The sequence below is a fragment of the Sorex araneus genome, chromosome 1 (assembly GCF_027595985.1).
Source record: "Sorex araneus isolate mSorAra2 chromosome 1, mSorAra2.pri, whole genome shotgun sequence".
NCBI lineage: Eukaryota > Metazoa > Chordata > Mammalia > Eulipotyphla > Soricidae > Sorex > Sorex araneus.
In genome coordinates, this window is record NC_073302.1 from 409,250,141 (window position 1) to 409,269,737 (window position 19,597).

A 19,597-nucleotide genomic window follows, 5' to 3' on the forward strand; every position below is an offset into this window, starting at 1 on the left:
TCTTTTCTGTTATTTTTGAATATACAAATGACTGCTTTTTATTGAAGTCATCAACTGTAGCAAAGTGACTTGACAGTGAGTGAGGGAAAGTTTGGTTACCTCTCAGCAAGACTTCTGGAATTTGCACAATCTAGAAGCAGAATCCTAGTATCTGTCTCTATTCATGGTCATTGTCTCAGCAGCTAAATTGAGACCAAAATATACCTTTTTTATTGCTGTTTTGGACCCACACCCAATTCTTCTGAAGGCTTACTCCTGGCGTTATGCTCTGGAATCATTCCTGGCAGAGGACCATGTGGGGTGCCAGAGACTGAACCTAGGTTTGCCACGCATAGGAAAATTTCTTTTTTCTTTCCTTTTTTTTTTTTTTTTTTTTGCTTTTGGGCCACCGGAGATGCACAGGGGTTATTCCTGGATCTGCACTCAGGAATTACTCCTCATGGTGCTCAGGGAACCATATGGGATGCTGGGAATCAAACCCGGGTTGACCGCGTGCAAAGCAAACACCCTACCTGCTGTGCTATTGCTCCAGCCCCAGAAAAGTTTCTTAGTGTACTATCTCTCTACCCCAATGACCCAAATTATTCTATAATATCTTGTTTGGGAAAATGTGATGTGGGTGAGCATTCATATTAAATTTGAAGTTAACATTTACTTGTACTGGACTTGATCTATTAGTCTCACCCATAACTATATCATAAAAAGACATTATGGTAACCAAGGATAAGAGAAAACAAGTGAGAAGGTTCTAAAATATGTCCAAGTAAATTTTTTAAATGTATTCTATGACTAAGAAGTATTTTAGTCCTGGACTTGGTCCAGAATTTCAAAACTTAAGCTCAATGAGCCATAATAAGGCTAATCATAAAATTCTTAAATGTAGCAGCCTTTAATTATTGCAAGCTGTAACAATGCTTTGTAATGTGAGCGGAGATGAGATGCTACAACACTTGCTTTCCAAAATGTAGAACTATTTCAAGTACCATACAAAAGAATTACACTTCAAAATATTCCCTAGGCTTGGGACCAAAAGAAAAAAATTGTGAAAATAAAATTATGCAATGACAGAAAGTTTTCACCTTTGGTATGATGTTGTAAAAATCTGTTTATTGACAAGATTTGATAATTATTATTGAAATTATGACTGAAATACATTATTTCAGATCAAGGGAACTAAAATCCATAGCTTTATTCATGTGAAAACTGAGAGCAATTTGCTCAAAATATCCTGGTGAGAAGAAAATTGCCTTATGTCTTTGAGGGGTCATAACAGTTTCACAGTGTCTACAATAAACCCATTGCAGGACATAATAGATAATTGAAAACAAAAGCTGAATATATTAAGTCTGTTGATATCAAGGTTAAAGTAGTGGAATGAAGTATTCAGGTTAAGTGATGCTATTAATGTGCTGCCTTCACATGTGGTACATCTCACACATTAATACTTAATATGGCACTTAGGCTTCTCATATAAAGCATCCACTCTCTCCTAATTTGAATATTTTTTTAAAAATCTAGTAAATTTTTTTCCACACGAACATTTTTCTCTAAAAGCTTTTTACTGTAGGTTAAACAATTGTGTCATGATCAAAGAAAGCCTCAATTTGCTTACTGGCAAGTTTTCATTGCACACTGATGTTGGAGATATGTGTGTAAAAAGTTTGAAACATGTCAGACTGGGATTTTTGATCAATTCATTAAGTGGTACCAAATTATGACCTCAGATCCCAATACCATGGAGATACCTACACAAGAACAGAAATTCAGGGTTTTTTTTTTTGTCATTTTATTTCAAGCTGTCTTTGGACAATTAACTTTCTGGAGATCACATTTCAATTAATATTTCAAGAAATATACACCTATAAATCTACAAAGCTGCATAATGAATACTAATAAATGCCATCTCAGAATATTCATTATATTTAATTCATTTAATCTATATTTTCATGAGCTCATATGCCTTAACTTTCAAGTACAACCTACTTTAAATATTTGATTAATAAAAACATTTTGCACTTAATTTTAAAATGAAAGGTTCAATTTATTAAACAAATATTGCAGCTGTCAACATAAAAGAAGTTTCCTGGAATTAATGTTTTTAAAAATAACAACTGCTGTTTATAGAATATCGCTGACTAAAAATATTTATATACATTATCTTATTTATTTGAACAGTTGCCCTATGCTCTCATTCTTTTGCCAGTTTGGACTTCTGTATGTATGCTGGATACTCCAATTCTTCTGAAATAATTAGTAGAAAAATTTTAAAGTCTCACAAATGACCACATGGCTAAGTCAAAAACAGAAAGTAAATAATTTCTATTAAAAAATTAACAAACAGTTAAACAATGTTTTTATTCACTGGGACGGGTTTAGAAAGTGATTAATGCAAAGCTCATTAAAAGTGCTTTCCTTGAATCAAATGTTTATGGAATGAGTTAATACAACATTGTGAATAATACACTTGTGGTTTTTAAGTGCTACATATAGTCTAGAATTATTTTACTAAGTTTTCATACAGTGTATGAGGTTCTCATTTTCTGAAATTGTTTTGACAAAATAAATTCATAGTTTTTATGTTCTGTTTCTTTTAACAGAACAGTACATAAGTAACAGTATTTCTTGAGCACCTGTGAGACATATGTACATATATATGTGTATATATATACATATATATATGTAAGATACTTCTTACTAGTGGAATTTGCACACCGATATGGAAGGATAGAGAATATAAATTGTTTCAACAGAATTAACAAATATCACTGTATCATTCTATCACTGTCATCCCTTTGCTCATTGATTTGCTCGAGGGGCACCAGTAATGTCTCCATTGTGAGACTTGTTGTTACTGTTTTTGGCATATTGAATACACCACAGGTAGCTTGCCAGGCTCTGCCATGAGGGTGAGATACTCTCAGTAGCTTGCCGGGCTTTCCAAGAGGGACGGAGGAATTGAACCCGGGTTGGCAGCATGCAAAGGCAAACACCCTACCCGCTGTGCTATCGCTCCAGCCCAATTATCAATTAGTAATAAATGAATTAGTAATAGATATTCAAAACACTTCCACCTTTTAAAAATATGATTCTTGAGGCTGGAGAAATAGTATGGTGATAAGGTGCTTGCCTGTACAAGGCTAACTTGGGTTTGATCCCTGCCCAAGGTCCCCTGAGCCCCACCAGGTATGATCTCTGAGCTTCAAGCCAGGAGTAAACCCTGAGCACCACAGGATTTGGTCAAAAAAAGCACAAAATATACAATTGTTGTTGTTTTAATATTGGCTACATAGTGTCCCTTCTAAGGGGTACAAAGAAGCTTGAGGAATTCTTCATATGTAATCCCACTCCATTTCTCTTCTGTTCTCTACCACCGCCAAAAAGTGTGCTTTGTCTTCAACAAAGGGTCTGTTAGCACTAGAACTCTCCAAAATGACCCTCGTAGTTTCTATTACAGTTGACATTTGCTAAGTGTTTCACAAACTAAACAATAAGCCAATTAGCAATTAGGCATTAATGACTCACTGTGGTAGCTCTTAGAGAGAATATATTTACAAATTTACAGGAACTTTCTTTAATCAAAAGATTGGCTGTGGTGGTAGTAATTAGTGTCCACATGGCAAATCAAACAGGAAATATTTTGGAGAGAGTCTCTGTTTTAAATGCTCTGTGTCAAGAACTTTGGAGTCCTAAGGTTTTAACTGGCCTGCCAGCTAACGACTGAGCCTGCCACTATTTCAAGCAGTTGGCAGAAAACATGAGGCGCCTATAGCTGGCACAAAGAACAAGGTCATGCGATCGACTTTGTAGCAGTATTGTCTTGTCCCAGTGAGAGCAGTAGTCAGGGTATTATTTTCTCTCATCACTTCTCAAGGTCTGGTTGAGATTGTTTAACAGGAGAGGGACCTGAATGGGAGAAATAAAATCTTTGCAGAAGGCTCAAGAAACCAGCCAACTTCCCCCACCCCCACCCCCAGAATGGATAATTCCCTTAGGGACCTGCACTCTGGTTTGGAGGGTGACACTGACTTTACATTCCAAACCCTTTACAGGGTAATACATATCTTTGAAAGATAGTCTTCAACATAGTGATAGGGCCATTAGTGCTTCTACATTAAACACATTCAGAAATGTATGCTATATGTTTAAATGTCTCTTCACCCATGTCAAGGGTTGTTTTTCTAGGGCTGGAGGGATAGTGCAGGAGGTAAGCCATTTGCATTGCATGCAACAGACCCCAGGTTGCATGCCAACCAATGTTCCAGGTGCTGCAGCTAGGAATGTCAACCAAGGCAACATTGCCCCCTGTAGGACTCCAAGATACTCCAGTGGGATTATAGGTAAAAATCATGTAAATGGGGACCATGACACAAGACTAAGGGGCCAACAGGTAGAACAGGGGACTTGGGGGAGGACGGGAAGGAAACTAGGTTGATTAAAGGACAGCAGGTGGAAAGTAAGCCCATGTGCATTCTTAGTTATTCCCTAAATGACTCTATGAAAGATGCATTTGCCTACCACATAGACTTAGAGAAAAAAAATACTTGCTTAGATATAAATAAGTATTGCTGCTGATAGGATTTAACCTCAGGCTTATATGTCTCTCATACCTATTTCTTTAATTACTTACACACTCTGAAGACTAAATTATTTCACTTTCCTAAAGAGATGTCTGATTTTGCTGACAACCTGAAGGAATCCCCACTGATAAGCATGAATTTGGCTGAGACCTTTCTTCAGAGGGTGATATCCATAGCAATTGATTAAGCTAATAAATAATATTCCTTTGTGTACACACTCCATTGTACATTGGCTAAGCTCATTTTTAAAAGGAAATTGATAATGTTTTTCTGTCCTTTTTGTTACTAATCTCAATTTTTTTAAGGTGTGATTTAAGCCACCAATTTGCAGCATTTTCAGCTGTCAGACAATTCTCAGGCCCATTTCTTTTCTTTTTTTTTCTCAGCTCATTGCTTAGATTTCTTGGGAAAGTTTATTACTGTGATAATGTTGGCGATATGGAAACTCAGTAGGTACTAAAACATGGTCTGTACTCTCACCATGCAGGAATGTTGAAAGCCATATATAGAAAGCCAATGGAACCAATGTTACAGCTTTCTCTGTACGTATGCTTATATCCCGTTCTTAGGTTGTATTTTCTTCCTTTAGTTACATTTTGGCAAGCCTTTACACCTGCAAGTGCTGTCATTCCCTAGTATTTTGTGATTTTCAAGTTTCCCGTGAAGAAACGCCTCATCTCTCTCATATATTATTAGCTTTTCCTTAATCAAGCCCCTTTAGACCCTTGTTGCCCTCCTTACTGGTATCTTGGGTGTGTATCTGGTTCAAAGGAAGTCATAAGGTAAACTTCTTTTGCAGTACGTTGTTATACTGCATGAATCATACTTGACAGGTGGCCTTGAGAAGATTGGAGGTACTAAGGATACAGGGAGTGGGAACACCAGGAACTAATGTGAAGTGGCCCAGCTTTTTTATGCTATGGTTATGTCCCAGGCCCTTCTGCCACTTCAGTAAAATGTTATATGCTCTCATGTTTTGTCTTGGTCTGGAATATCCATTTTGGTTGTCTCCTACTTTATATTAAGTGTTTTGCATTTAAGGTCTTTAGGGCAATTTCTTATAATGTTCCTTGGTTTATGTAAAAATATTCTGGGTCTTTCTTAGTTTATTTCTACAGTCTACATATATGATGGGGCTGGAGCGATAGCACAGCGGCAGGGCGTTCGCCTTTCATGAGGTCGACCCGTGTTCGAATCCTCCGCCCCTCTCGGAGAGCCCAGCAAGCTACCGAGAGTATCTCGCCCGCATGGCAGAGCCTGGCAAGCTACCCGTGGTGTATCTGATATGCCAAAAACCAGTAACAATAAGTTTCACAATGAGAGACGTTACTGGTGCCTGCTCGAACAAATTGATAAGCAATGGGATGACAGTGACAGTGACAGTATATCATATACGAGGCCCCAGCACCACCACTGTCAACACAATAATATAAACCTGCTCTTCACTGTCACTCTTTTTGTAAAACAACAACAGCAGCAGAATAGTACCAATAATTAGTGTGGGAAACATATAAAATTCCATTTTCTTCATCCATAATGTATGTGTGGGTTAACGGTTCAGTTTGTCAGAGGCTGTAGTTTCCGTGTTGCATCAATCTGAAACGTAGAATGTGTGTGTTCATAAAGATGTAAATGTAAATAGTTCCCATATGTTTTCCTTCTTCTGATTCTGGCTATTAATGTCTACTTAGTATATAAGCATATATAAACATTAAATATATAGTGTAAATTTGTATGTATAGCTCTGTGTACATTTTTCTATACTCAGAACATAATAGATGAATCATGAACATATATATCTCAGTTTTGAGATGCCTCTTTTTATGTAATCAAATGTTTTCTGACAGTAGCACACATATAGAATTAATTTATATATAATGTCTTTTTTCTGAGAAATGACTGATGGTGAATTTTATGATTGATATAACATAATAAAATATATATGGGAAATGTCAGTTCAAGAAAAACATTATTTTTCAGCACAGGAATGCTCTTTGACCCCCGTTAAGTACCGAAATATGGCTGTACAGTTTCCTAAGAGGGAGAGTCAGTACGTGAGTTCAATAAGGCATTAACATGAGATGGCAAGTATTTCTGGGACTGCTGTAATTTCAACAACACAATCTCCTCCTGCTTAACATCACAGTAATCTTTGTTGGCATTAAAGCTATTTCATCTCTGGCAGAGTAACATTTGGTGGATGGATTAGGAGCCTTATCTTGCTAAGACCAGCAACATCAGGAATCAATAGATGAGTGACTTCTGCAAACAGGACCCGCGGGAGGAACACACCCTCCCACCTTGAAGTTCTCAGGGATGACCCCAACACTGCAGCTGGCACAAATGGGCAGGAAGAATAATATAAGTTTTTCCTTCTTTTGAATATTTTTAGAACTCAAATTAGGTCCTAAGGGATGAGCAATTTATTTACATTCAGCTGAACTGTTGTGTTTTTTTTTTCCAAGCAATAAAAGGAAAACAATTCAAGCATTTTCTTCCTTTTCCAAGAACATAAATTGATGAAGAACTGCAGCTTTTCTGGAAACATCTAAATAGACCTTGGTTGAAAAAAAATCTTTATTTTTCAACAATAATTTTACTTACCTCTGATCAATGTGTAATTTTTCACATAATCTGAGATCATGTTTATGGTTTGTTTCTGAGTAGTATTCCTTTTTCTTTAAAAACAGAATTGGCAAAAAGCATTTTTGTTTTCCAAGACTTCGGTTTCTTCTTAAAAATGGTAAGACTATTGTTCTTGCTCTTAATGTTTGTTATGAAGAGAGAATTATATACTGCCAATAAGACACTTCTGTGGTGCTGACCACAGTAGGATGATTTCAATTAACAATAAGTAATAAATAATTGTAATGGGACATTTTTTCACACTTACACAGTTTTCAAGCACATCACAACTTGTATCCTTCCATTTCTAGCCAGTCAGTAGACTGTGTGGAATGTGCCAGCAAAAGCTTCACTCTGGCCTTTATTTCTAAGTCAGTACATACCACCCACCCCCCTTCACTCTTGGCAGAAATTTCCTCTGGTTGTGTCTGTAAGAAGCTTATTTTTCAGTGATTACAGAATGTCCATGTCCGGCTCTGTGGAGAGCTGGTGTTAGTATGTTTCACAGCAAGATGGGTCACCCTAGTCAGAGCCAAGCTCACAAAAACCACTTTCAACTTCCATTTCATCTTCCAGCCTTTCTCCATCTTGTGATGAGCAGTGCCTGCCAGCACGGCCGTCTCATCCAGTCACTTTCCATCTCCAAACGCAGTGAGGCTTCTCGTCTCTGATCTCCCAACATTGAAGCAAATTATTCTCGCTCTTGTTGCGGGTGGAAAGTGAATTAAATTGAAGTCTAGAGTGCAGCTGCCTGTAGATGTGACTCTCATTTTTTTGCTAAGTTGTGTCATCAGCCAACAGCTAACATTTTTCTTCCTGCTTTTGTTTATTTGTAATTTGCCTACACATGGCATTAAACAAGCACCTTGAAAAAAGAGAAAAATGTGCAGATGCTGGCAGCCAGAAACAGATCATAGACTTCCCTCATGCAAATCCCTTTCCTTATCTAGCTCAATTACTCTGAATTGAAAGTGAGCAGGACTCTATACCAGCAAACAGCTAGTCCCAAACAAATAAAATGGAGGCAAGATTTCTGGGAGCACACAAGGGGGATTCTTTGGACTGCAGAACGCTCCCTTGGGCAGTTTTTTTCTTTTCCACACTATAGGTGTTATTGACACCAATAGGAAAGGGCAACCCAGGATTTAGGACGTATTGATTGTTACTCCTGTTCTAGAAATTGTGTTCTGGGCTGGAGCAATATAACAGCGGGTAGGGCCTTTGGTTTGCACGTGGCCGACCTGGAGTTAGATTTCCAGCATCTTATATGGTCCCCTGATTACCACCAGGCATAATTCCTGAGTGCAGAGCTAGGAGTAACCCCTGTGCATCACCGGGTGTGACCCAAAGAGCAAAAGAAAAAAAAAAAGTTGTGTTCAATGTTTATTTTCTTAAAAAAAAAATCATGAGTGATTACATTACACCTATGAGGCAACTGTGGTTTAATGAATGGGGAAAACTAGTTTGGGATTAGAACCAATCTGCTTATGCTGATTTAGTTACCAAGAACTTGGGGGGTTTTGCCTAATGTTTCTTCATCACTCACCACTGCGTGATACACACAAAGATTAAGCATTGTAAAATTTCAGGTGAAGATCAGAAGGTTTAAAACCTCTGAAACTCCAAGTGAAGTTCTCAATATACTTATTAGTATTTTTCATATTTTTATTTTTAATTATTTAGAGATTGATTGATTAGCTAGTTGATGAGATTTAAAACTTTTTGATTTCTTTGTGTTTTTGCTTTTTCCTTGTAGCCCGCATGAATGCTGTGTATTTACTGATTTTAAACACATATTTATCACTGGGAAATGATAAATGTAGGAACTGAAAGAAATCTATCTACTCCATAGCAGTGACTCTGATAAAAAGGGCTCTAGGTGGAATGATTGAAAGCTTTTGATTGCAGTGAGATTTGGGGATTTATTTAAGATTTTTATGAGGTTTGGAAATGTATTTTTCCATGTACTTTTGATGTCCAATTGGAACTGATAAGTAGTTAATGTTCTGTTGCAGTGATTTATGTCAAGTGGGGAGAAGAGATTACCCCTCAAGAGGAAAAATTGGCCTATTTCCACTCTACTCGCCTTGGTCTCCCAGAGAACTGCCTGGTAGACTTAGTGTTGACAAAAGCCTTCTATGAACACCTTTGTGATACAGGCCTGATGACTCACCAGCCTCACCTCAAAATGCACCTGAGTCACACATGATCTACATGGCATGTAGGATTTTTCTCTCTGGAACCTAAGCTGGGGCAAGAACTTGCTCTTTGCAGGCAAAGGCAGATCAGGCTTTATTTCTACCCATGGTTTTGATGAATTCATCACTGTGCCTCAAAGAAAGGAGTTTTTGCTTTGTTATGATTTTGAGGGGCCACTCCTAGCTCTGTGCTACAGGATCACTCAGGGATTCTCAGGGGATTCTCAGGAGACCTCAACTTACCTGCTCTACTATCTCTCTAGCCCCCAAAGTAATTTTAGGAGATGAATAGTGAAATAAAACACGTTTATTTCAAGATTATGTGGAGAGAGAAAAAGAGAGAGAGGAGAGAGAAAGAGTAACATGTTCAATGAACAACATGGATTTCACCAGGAGAGGTGAGAATACCCAGCTCGGGTGGAGATGAGGGTAAATCTCCAAGATGGAGCATGTAAGCACTTACCTTTGTAAAACATGTTTTGCAAAGAAAAACTACCCCCATATAAACTTTTCCATTACTAGGATATTTTCAGTGGGGAAAGAAATTTGAAATTTTTTGTAACTCACCTTTATGTTCTTTTTTTTTTTTTTTTTTTTTTGCTTTTTGGGTCACACCCAGCGATGCTCAGGGGTTACTCCTGGCTTTGCACTCAGGAGTTACTCCTGGCGGTGCTTGGGGGACCATATGGGATGCCGGGGATCGAACCCGGGTCGGCCGCGTGCAAGGCAAACGCCCTACCCGCTGTGCTATCGCTCCGGCCCCTCACCTTTATGTTCTTATCACAGCCTTTTGTTCCTCTTGGGTTTCTTCTCTGGGTTAATAATAGCACAAATTAGAGTGTCTTAAACTCAATACCTGAATATAACTTTCATGCTTTTCACTACTTAGATTACTAACAGAGTAACTTCTTCAAATCACATTGTGGTTTTATTATTTACTCATTATTGGCAAGAACTAACTGCCAGCAGTCACCTCTACCCTCTATCCCAACTACCTGCCTGCTTATTATAATGTAAAAAAAATATTATATGTAGACTTCTTCTTCTTCTTTCACTTCCTCCTTCTGCTTTTTCTTTTCTTCCTTCTTCTCCCCCACCTCCTCCACTTTTCCCTCCTCCTTCTCATTTTTCACCTCCTCCTCCTCCTCTTCTTCACATCTTCTTCTTTTTTTCCCCCTGATTTTTTGAACCACACTCAATAGTGCTCAGGGTTTATTTCTGTATCTGTGCTCAGAGATCAGTCCTGTAGGTATTTGGAGGACCATGTGTGACGCCAGGGATCAAACTAGTGTTGGTTGCATGAGAGGTAAGTGCCTTAATTAGGAAACTATCATTTTCACCCCCAGAAGTTGTATAATTGCTACATATATCAAGAGACTGTGTGACGACCTTGATTTCCAAATGTAGTTGGTACAAAACTAAAAAAAACTAAAAACTAATTACCATTAGGAAGTGCCACCATGACTTACAGCATATGATTATAGAAGAAGTGTTCTATATATCTACCAGGACAAAGCTTTTCCTGGAAGCTTATACCAGTCAGGGCTCACACAGTAATTAAAGAAACATTATCATTATTGTTATCTTAATTAGCCACACTTTATACTTATAGAGTATACACAAACACATATCCCATTTATAGGGGGGAAATGACCCATCATTGTTTCTAGGTTTCTGGCATTTTGCCTAGCTCATGATATACTTTATTTTATTCTAAAAAAAAAAAAGAGGTAACATCTATAGTGCCAAAAGCTTATTGTATTTCTTGAATGACAGTGGAAAAACTAATATTTCAATTACATTTACTTGTTTTATTCATCCCTCTAGTTATTTCTCTCTCCTTTTGTTATTTGTTTCATTTTCCTTCATCTTATTCTCCTTGGTACTATTGTGGGTATTCATGATTTCTTTCCCCTTCCTTGTGTCCACTATAGTCTCGAGTTTGCCAAAGGCTCCTGTGGGTGTCCTTAGTTTCCAAAGTACCTTTCACTGCTAAAATTGTTGCAGACTGTTGGCATAAGTCAAATCACATTTGGCAATATGTGTGTTATGTATCTGGAAACTGGGTTATGCTCATTCTAGAGCAATTAACTAGATAATTGCTCTGGCACAAAAACAGCCTTGTACTATTCTTGTAATGAAATAGATAATTTTAACTATAGCTCCACCTAATCCTTCTAGGGAGTGCTAAAATCCTCACCCATTCTTATTTTAGATCAATTAAGTGTCTCAGAAGCTTTTTTATATCTCTTTTACAGGGATTTTGCTGGCCATTATCACTACGTTGTTTTTGAACTGGGAGTCTTTGGTCTCTCATGAAATAAAAACCAAATGCTATTTGAATTAAATAAAGAGTACATTGGAGGGAGCAAAATCTTCATCACCTTTCCTTTCGCTAATTTCCTTTGGCCAGGACATTTATCCTGCCTCATTCAGCACTTTAAGTGAATGCAGAAAAGGAGTGAGTCCATATATCTAAGCTCTGACATTGAAAATAAATTTTCTCTTTGTTGCTCCTCCCCAGGGATGCTCAAGAAGGCTGGTGGGGGGTCAGCAGGGCTGCAGCTGGTATTGTTCAGGGGGTCCACAGATGGGATCAGACCGGGTTTGGCATCCAAGACTTGGGCTCTGTGCTATTCCTAGAGATTCCTCATTGGAATCATTTTATAAAGTAGAGGAAGAGGGAAGTTCCTGATTGATAACTATATAATTGACTACTTACCCTATCTTGTATAACAGATAGCTGTATTTTTACAACCCCCCAGTGTGGTTTTCTGTTCTAGAGAGAGAGAAATTAAGTGGTACTTCTAGAGATTTATACTTTATTTGGGAAATTTAGAGACTCACACAATATAATCAGAATAAGTTCAAGAGAATTCAGTTACACTTTTCTTCTAATGGACATCAAATGCTTCTGATGTTTCAAAGATACAGAAAGAGTCAGATAGCCAAGGAATTTTCTCAAGAATTTGAATCTGGACATGAGTCCCACAGGATATGTCAAGCAATTGAGAAGATAGAGCCTCTCAAATAAGGGATGTATTTCCTTTATCTCCTCAAATCTACCCATCCCTGTGAAATTGGCCAAACCAGCTAATCTGTGAGACAGAGTAGATAACTCTTAAATTTGAAGAATCCACTAATGTTGATTTATGTGGTTGTTTGTTAATTATTGGTTCTATGATCACTTACCTATGTCTCAGATCTGTCTTCCATAAAATAAGGATAATGAAAGCACTTCTTCATGCCGCTTTTCTGGACACTCAGGCCAAGCCTCATGCATGAGTGAAACACACAGAACCAGGTAAAGCAGAACATTGAGACCTTGTACTCCAGGCTCAATGAGGCCTGGAAACTCCTACAATCTCTGGCGCCCCACCCCAGGGACCAAACCCAGACGACCCACCTTACTGGAGCCAGTTAAATACCTTACCAGCCAATAGGATGAGAACGATATTCGGGTATCCCAAAGAGGAATCAAAAGAGCTATGCTAGGAGTATCATGTTTCACTCAAGTGAGAGAAGGAATCTGGTGTTCTGACCACTGTCGATGGTCAAGAATCAGGTATGCTGTGCAGTTTACCAAGGCATCAAAAATCAGATGGCTGGACATGTAATACGATTCAGAGATGACCACTGGACTAGAGCTGTTACAGATTGGATTCCATGGGATGTCAAAAGACCGGGTGGCTGCCCACCAATGAGATGGTCAGACTTCTTTGTCAAAATCCTGAATGAATGATTTGAGGCTCTTCCTGTTCCTGGAGCGAGCAGTTATCATCGGGCTACACTAGCATGCGACAGGGACAAATGGAGACATTACTGGCGCGCACTCGAGCAAATCGAAGATCAACAGGATGACAAGTGATACAAATGATACGATAAAAGTACTTTGGTCTTATGTTTCTTTTTTTCTCTTTGGTGCTCTTCATCTATTCAATATATGTTTAAGTACTTAGTTCTAAGTCCTTTGCTAGGCTTGGGGGATAAGAGGTAGATATACCACATACAGATCCTGAATCATATTTAGTGTACAGATATTGTGGTATATCTGCAGCCATTTTCAAAACTACATTCATTCAAGTGGGGAATGTGTAAAAAAATTAAAAAAGAAATATCTGCACAACACAACAGGCCAGCCAATGGCATTATGTGAATCTAGTATTCCGGATTAAGTCATTAAGCCATGTTAAAAGTTTCCGAATTTAGATTAATATACAAATATTTGATATTAACTAAAACATTAGGATGAGGTTCACCTCCTTGAGACCAGATATATCTTTATATTTTTATATATTCTCAGTCACTAGAAAATTATATAGTATAAAGTTTAATATATTTGAAACTGAGATACCCGTTATCTTTTTGACATTTCATTATGAATTAAATTTATCCATTTATCTAAATATTTGGTATCACCAGGCACTGCTTTTCAAATTGTACCTGGGGACGTACTGAGGTATGTACGCCAAAGACCTCCAACCCCATCAAAAATGAGGAAAAGAAATGAATAAAAATTTCTCAAAAAAGAAATACAAATGGTCAAAAGGCACATGAAAAAAATGCTCTATGTCACTAATTATCAGGGAGATGCAAATCAAAACAACAATGTGATATCACCTTATACTAGAGACACTGGGACACATCAAAAAGAATAACAGCAATCAGTGCTGGCATGAATGCAGGGAGAAAGGGACTCTCATTCGTTGTTGGTAGAAATATCCAGTGGTCCAGCCTTTCTGGAAAACAATATGGGCATTCCTAAAAAAAAGAAACCTAGAAATTGAACTACTATATGTTCAATATGTTCATATTCCCAGAAATACCACTTCTGGGAATATACCCCTGAGGTATAAAAACACACAGAAGAAACCTATAGAATATGAATCTGATACAAAGGTTAGTGTTAGTGAGTGTGCCTGGGATCACAACTGAGAATGAATAAGGAAGAATGAAGACATTGGTAAGAGGAAGAAGTTGGTCTGGCCACACTGCAGTTGTAAGATAGCTGGAAAATACCTTCACAGTTATACTGAATTGCAACAGTGTAGCTATGGTTTTATATCCCCATGTTCAACACTGTACAAGGGATAACTGAGAAGTAGAATGTAACCTTATGTTAGGTGGCTTTCTTCATCATGACAGCATCCAAAGAGAGCAAGCTGAGCACGTCCCTTTTACTGGAAGAGGATCTGAGCACTCTATAGTATCAACCACATAATTATCTAAATGCAATACGCACGGCACAGCCTGGAAAGCTACCCATGGCGAACTAGATATACCAAAAAACAATAACAATGATGGTCCTCATTTCCCTGATTCTGAAAGAGACCCCGATATGCCATTGGGCTACAGTAGCAACATGGATGAATGGAGACATTACTGACGCCCGCTCAAGCAAATTGATGAACAATGGGATGACAATGATACAGTGCATAATCTAAAATAAAATTAAATTTGTTATGAGCTATAATACCATGGCACTTTCAATGTCTATATGAAGCAATAAAACATTAGCATTAAGATACTCCCATTTCTTTCAAAATTGTCCATTAAAAGTAAACTTGATAAAATACTATTACTTGGATTTTACTGAGATCTATAGTTATAGAGGCTATACGGGTTTATTCAGACAAACAGTTCACCTTTATGACAAATTCATTTTTTTTGCTTTTTTTGGGGGGAAGGGTCACACCCAGCGATGCACAGGAGCTACTCCTGGCTCTGCACTCAGGAATTACCTCTGGCGGTGCTCAGGGGACAATATGGGATGCTGGTAATCTAACCCGGGTTGGCCGTGTGCAAGGCAAATGCCCTACCCACTATGCTATTGCTCCAGCCCCATTTATGACAAATTCTTGTACCCATATTTGCTTTTATATGATACTGCTTAAACTTTCTTTTATGAACTATTTCATGGTTCCTGAATCAGCATCTTTCATGAAAATATTAGAGTTAAAGTGGGTAGTTGCCTATCATCTACCGTTTTTCCTATTGCATGTGTATTCTTTTAAATCTTGTTTACATTAACAATAAATTTGTGCCTGGAGAGTCTAATGATACTTCTATTTCCATCAAGCGCTCTGATCCTTGATTTGGTCATATTATAACACATTGCTGTACTGAGCTAAGCTAATGACTCCTCAGAATAGTGTAATAAACTCACAAATGAGAGCTTATTCAATTTTCAGTAATTGTGAATTAAATCTCCAAGGAATTCATAAAACATAGGGTCTTCTGAGTTTATGATTATTTTATTGCTTTTAAATTAATTTAATTTGTGACCTTATATCTGATATTATTTTAATTCTAATTCAAAAATGCTGAAATATATTGTTTAAGATCTGTTTCATAATGTTTTTATGTTTTTCAAGAGTAAAAGATCTGCAAGGTAATATATGGATGGGGGAAGTAAATTACACATAAAAAATCAATTTCCATGCTAATGAAGTGTGTTATGAGACTCTTCATGCTTTTGGAGAGAAAATAGACAATATTTAAGAAACTTATTTCCTGGGATAAAAGGTGTTTGTTAAAAATATAAACTATGAGATTTTAGTTACATTTTCTATTTATGACTTAAAAGGTGTGCATTACTTGAAATTACCAGAAAGAAAACCTGCCCAAAATAAAACAGTAACGAACAATTATAGATTTAATATCATTTTCCTTTTTCTGTGTTAAAGTAGAGTTGTCTGTGACTCTGAAAAATTCAGAACATTTTTGCTCAAATATTGTAGAGCAAGTTTTAGTCTTCTGTTACCACTTACCAGCTTATATCCAGGCTTATTTTATATTTATTCTACATACTGTCATGTATCCCCAACCAGGTTATGTTGATGTCACATCATTTCGTTTGTAAAAATTGCAAGATATACTTTCATAAAATACAAATGCTTAAAAAAATTTCTTGTCTGTATATTGTTAGTGAGGTCATGTTAGTTGATCATATTTAGCTCTATTCTTATTATTTTTGATAATAATAAATCAGATTTGGGCTTAAAGATATAGTTCAGAGGGTAGGGCACTTACGGCTTATGTGACCAAGTCAGGTTTAATTCTTGGAACTCCTCAAGGTCCTCCAGAAGTAATCCCTGAGCGCAGACTGGAGTAAGCCCTGAGCATCACTGGATATGTCTCCCAAAAAAACAAACAAAAAGAAAACTTAATATCGCATCAAAGAATATAGTTTTGCAGCTGAGCACTTGCCCTGCATGAGTGAGACTTTGGAATTGATCTCTGATAGTTTGGGGGTGAGGGAAAGACCAACAATATAATGTTAACATTTTAATGCTAACAATTGTCATATTAATATAACAATAGTCTTATTAATGTAGCAATAGTATATTGATATTACTTAGATCCATTATGGTATAGATATTAAAATCTTATCACTTAAAATTTATTTGTTAGATACTTCCTATCAAATGGATATGGATCATAAGGTACAATCTGTATACAGGTTCAATTTGCTTGATTCTGTTCATTTGCTACTTCTCAATATAAAATATAGGTTCCCAAGCAATATTTATATCTTACTCATATATCAACATTATATCATTCTTTCATCATTTTCTAACTCTCCTGTAGCATATTTCAAAATATTATCATCTTTTGAAAAATCTTTATGGTATGCATTCATTTGCTACCTTCTCATTTTTTCTGCACCTTAATTCATATTTTAACTTAGTTTGAGTGATTTTCAGTGTTTGCACTTAACGTTTAATTTTGACAGCATTTCTTCTATTCTGTTATGTAAAAATAGGTCACCAAGTATCCTATCTACAGTAGTAGCTCTCTCACACCTATCCAAACATTTCTCTATCTCTGTTGTCCATCCTGTTTGATTTCTACTTCTGATAGTTTCTCCTCAGAATAAAACACTGGATTTCAAGAAAGCATCAGCAAGTTAATTTACACTCTTTAATGCCCAGACATTGCACCACCATGCAGTGCTATGTCACAGCCCCACAAGTTGAAAACCCCAAGGTTGTCTATAATTACTGATCTGAGTTTATCGTAATTACTAATCTCATGGGGATCTTGTTGCAGTTGGTACCTTAAAACTCCTTGTTACTAATTTTGAGTTTCAGTAACACCCTGCATTTCTTTTCTGCTGAAGCATTTTGTAAAATGTTGGTTTTACTGATCTAGTTAGGCTGGAGAGATAGCACAGCGGGTAGGGCATTTGCCTTGCATGCAGCTGACCTGGGTTTGACTCCTCTATCCCTGGAGAGCCCAGCAAGCTACCAAGAGTATCTCACCTGCACGGCAGAGCCTGACAAGCTACCCGTGGCATATTCGATATGCCCAAAACAGTAACAACAAGTCTCACAATGGGGGGGACGCTACTGGTGCCCGCTCAAGCAAATTGATGAGCAACAGGATGACAGTGATCCAATGATACAGTGCTCTAGTTACACTGTCAGATGTTATGAGGATCAGAAGGTATGGGATTATTCAGATAGATACTAAAAATGGTGGCTCCCACCATCAATTCCCCAAGTTAATAGTTTAAACTTAAGTTATCCTCAACATGGCTGAGAAAACCAATGTGGAAACTTTTCTTCCAAAAGAATTTTTTTAAAACCCATCAGACTATTAATTTTTGGGCAAAATATTATATTTAACTTTCTTATGGGAAAAACACATTTGAGAATATTGTTCTATGAAAAATTTATGTATACAAAAAAATCTCAGTTGTTTTAGCAAGAGAAGTAGAAAGCATGTAGACATGGGTTTGATACTCACCAACTTCACAGAGTAGTTAATGGAAACCACCTTTTGAGTCTCTGACTCAGTGCTGAGCTCAGAATGGATACTTAAAGACATTTTCTGAATGAATAGTTGACTTCATTTGAGCCCTGATAGCTTCCTTGCCTAATTTCTAGGAGAGTAATAGAACTTGTATATTTAACAAATAGTTCTCACCTGCATCTTTTTTTCTGTAGGCCTCTCTGAGTGTCAATTAAGCATGTTGGGTGAAAGCACATGTATATTTATGTATTTGGGCACATACATACACACCGCAACCAATTCATCCCCAGTACCAATGACATATGTTCATAAAAACAATACATAGTAATGCTTCAATGAATTTTAAGTTACAAAATCTTTAGAAATATTGTGTGCTGACTAAATTATTTATTTTTGAAGTTGCTGACAATCCTAGGTGCCTGGACTGGGGAGTCTGACTGTAAACTGTCATTTGACCTCAGAAAAATCTCAAACAACATCAGTAAGTTTTTGAAACAGCAAATAACTGAGGCTTTTGGTGCAGGCTTAGCTAGTGCAATGATAAAACTGGTGTTTAGGAACATACAGAGGAAAAAAATGCTATTTTTTTTAAAAGATCAACTCTCTAACAATCTAGAAAATGAAGCCTGACAGGCAATTGATTGCTTCACACAACTTCCACTAACTATAGGGCAATAAAACTGGGTGGAGAGAAAAACTGATGAATTCCCAGGCTTTGCTTCATAAAGAGACTAATCCACTTACCGAATAAAAGCTAAGAATAAATAGCCTTTTCTTTTCTTAGTATTGGTTTCTAGATTCATAGATGAGTCTTGGATCAAGTTTAATGACAGGCAACTGGTTGAAATGATACATTTTTTAAAAGGTAACATTGTTTTCATCTTTGTACTCTACATTTCTCATATTTGAGAATTAATTTCAGTAAATGAACAGGATGGGAAGGAGGAAAATAGATGATTACTTTAGAAGTTGGCAGCTCTAACCCAGCTGTGTGGGTCACAGTATTTTAAGTAGGAAGCATGGTAGTAAGAATAGTGAGTGAGTGTGTGTGTGTTTGTGTGTGTGTGTAGTTCATAATTTCAGTGTTTTAAATGCCCAGAAAATAAGCGTGGATATTTGCTTAGCATGTAGAAATATATAGATTTATACCTAAAACCAGAGTTGGAGAGGACATTGCTTAAATTTACCTCTGACTTTCAGTTAGTAAAAGGTAGCTCAGCCTCCAAGTACTGGGTAGCATAGTCACAGTAAATTGTATACCTTTTTCTGTTGGCAAATAATGAGGCTGGATAGTGTTAGTTTCATATACTGGTGAGATAAAAAATAGTAAGGAGTGAGTTGAGCGTATGAAATCAGCAACCACATGACTAGCAATGACCACAGAAACAAGAAAATTGTAGAATAAAAGAATGAGAATGTCCTCTTGACTATTTATAACAA